This window comes from Megascapheus bottae, chromosome 20 (genome assembly GCF_031878675.1).
Source record: "Megascapheus bottae isolate mThoBot1 chromosome 20, mThoBot2.hap1, whole genome shotgun sequence".
Lineage (NCBI taxonomy): Eukaryota > Metazoa > Chordata > Mammalia > Rodentia > Geomyidae > Megascapheus > Megascapheus bottae.
Window position 1 is genome coordinate 1,671,792 of NC_143528.1, and position 2,454 is coordinate 1,674,245.

Here is a 2,454-nt window from a genome sequence, read left to right on the forward strand (position 1 = left end):
GGGATTTAACTCTGCACCTTAGTGCTGTTTCTGAGCTCTCCAGCTCCAGGCTATTGCTCTACCATTTGAGCCACGGTGCCACTTCTGGTTTTCTGGTAGTTCATTGAAGATGAGAGTATCATGGACTTTAGTGCTCAGGCTGGCTTTGAACCACAATCCTCAGATCTCAGCCTCCTGAGTAGTTTAGGATTACAGGCATGAGCCACCGGCATCAGGTTATGCTGCTATTTTTTATTTTTATTTTTTACCTTTTGCAGTAAAAAAATCATATTTACATTGATACAGAATCATTTTACATTCTTTAGTCAGACACTAATAGATGCTTTACTTTTGTAAATTATAAAGGAAAACACAAAGGAGGCCACTGAGAAAGTGTTCTTCATTCACCTGTCTTGTGCTAGAGTTCAAGAACCTTGAAACACATGGACAATGTAACATGCTACCAGTAAAGGCTGAGGATGGATCATTTGCTCTGGCTACATGTGGGAGCCTTCACTGGCTCACACTGCACTCTGCTCTCTTGAGCAAACCTTCGCCCAGGAAAAAGACAATGATTCATAGTGTGGCATTGAGCAATTTAAACACACAGCGTATGTGGGCAGAATGAAGCTCTCAGAAGTCTGCCCTACAGGATCACAGTGTAGGCAAGTCCTACCATGCCAGACTAGAGCAACAACTCAGCAGTTGGGACAAGTGGCCATCTGAGGTGGGCAGGAGGAAGAACACCCAACTTTCCAGCTGTACGGAAGCTCCAGGACTAAAAACAAACTCCAAGAGGAGAAATTGATGTGTTGGCAGAGCCTACTGGGGGAGGGCAGACCTGGTAGGGTGTACAATCCTCAGTTCCTGAAGACCGCCTGTCAGGAAGGTCTTATTCCAGAACTTCTGGGAATTTGCTGAGAGGAAAATTAATCACGTCACAACTTGATGCAGCTTAAGGCTTCACTTGTAAGCAGTAAGCATGGCCTTTAATTTTTTTTTAAACTAAGATAACCATATTTGTTTTCAAGAGTTTTACTACTGCAAGAGAGTCCAAGTGTCTTACCCTGCCTAAGCCAGAAGTGAAGACGCTTCTACTGGTGGACAAAAAATTTCTTCCAGCCCTTGGGTGCTACATGTCACTGCTCATGTCTGCCTATGAGGACCTTTCCAGGCAGAAGTGTCGTCACATAGTTGTGTTGCTGCCAGGGGGTCCAGAGGGCTTTGCAGATAAAGGCTCAGTGCTGTTGGTCTGGGTTCCTCCTATGTCTGAGGTCCTGGCCTTGAGTGGGGGGGGGGGGGCGGAAATGCTGCTTCCAGCCTAGTTTCCAGTGGACCGTTTTCCAGTGCTTGTGTGAGAAACACCATTCATGGTCCCTTCCACATCTGCCTCATCCTCAGCATAGCTCAGGATCAGGCTTTGCTGCCTTTGATGTGAATGTAATGATCACCATAACTGTAGCTGTTTATCGAGGTATGCCTTTCCCAGTCAATCGAATCTTCTGGTCTGCCTAAATCCCAGGGGGAATCATCACGTTGATCGTCTCCCTTTGCAGACCCTGGGCTCTCGCTGTCCTCCCAAGAATAGCCTGAGCTATTGAAATAAAAAGATCGGAGTGGATGTTTGTGCTGTCCCTCTGGAATGTAGGGCTTTTCTGTACCCTGAAGGTGACAAAAATCTCTTGTTTTCCCACAGGCATCCTCATAATCTGGCCAGACTCGACTCCTGCAGGCACAAGAAACACCACTCACTTCTTCTGCTTGGCTTGTCCTGTTCCTCTACAGATCACACAAGGATTTGTGATAATGGAGCCTCGGTTGCCACATCTCCTACATGTGGAACGCATCACAAAAGGGCCAGTATCGATAGTTTCCATGCCGGAGCCACTGCAGTAGTGGCAGTGCTGCAACTTGGTGCCAGGCTCATTCCCTTCACCATCACAGCACTTGCAGGGGTCCATGGTGTTGACACCCTTGGCAGCCTGGTTGAAGGTCAACTCCATGATGTATTCCTGAGGTTGATCAAACACACTCTGGAAATCTCCAAAGGAAGATCATGAGATCTCTCCAAAGATCTTCCTGAACAGCTCCTCTGAGTCAACAGAGGGTCCCCCTTTCCAATAGCTCTGTCCAGAGCTGCTGGCCCCAGGATCAAAGCCAGCAGAACTGCAGGCCTCATACCGCTTCCTCTTTACCTCACCACTCAGGACCACATAGGCTTCTGCCAGCTGAGAATTTTTCCTTGGCTTTAGGATCATCCTTATTTGAGTCAGGGTGGCATTTCTTGGCAAGCTGATAATAGGCCTGGGGACCTGTGGCATTGGGGATCAAAACTAGGGAACTGGCCACGCTAGACAAGAGCTCTGCCATTGAACTATATATGCCAGCTCACAGCTACTTTTTACTGCTTCCAACTCCTCGCTGAAACTTTTGAGTCCATCTTCACTCATGAACATGGGTGTTAGAAATTCAACT

At 47.3% G+C, this 2,454-nt stretch overlaps 1 pseudogene; it reads right to left on the reverse strand.

Moving 5' to 3' along the window:
• Positions 1-1,300: 1,300 nt before the first annotated feature.
• Positions 1,301-2,454, reverse strand: LOC150049066 (dnaJ homolog subfamily A member 3, mitochondrial pseudogene; annotated as a pseudogene).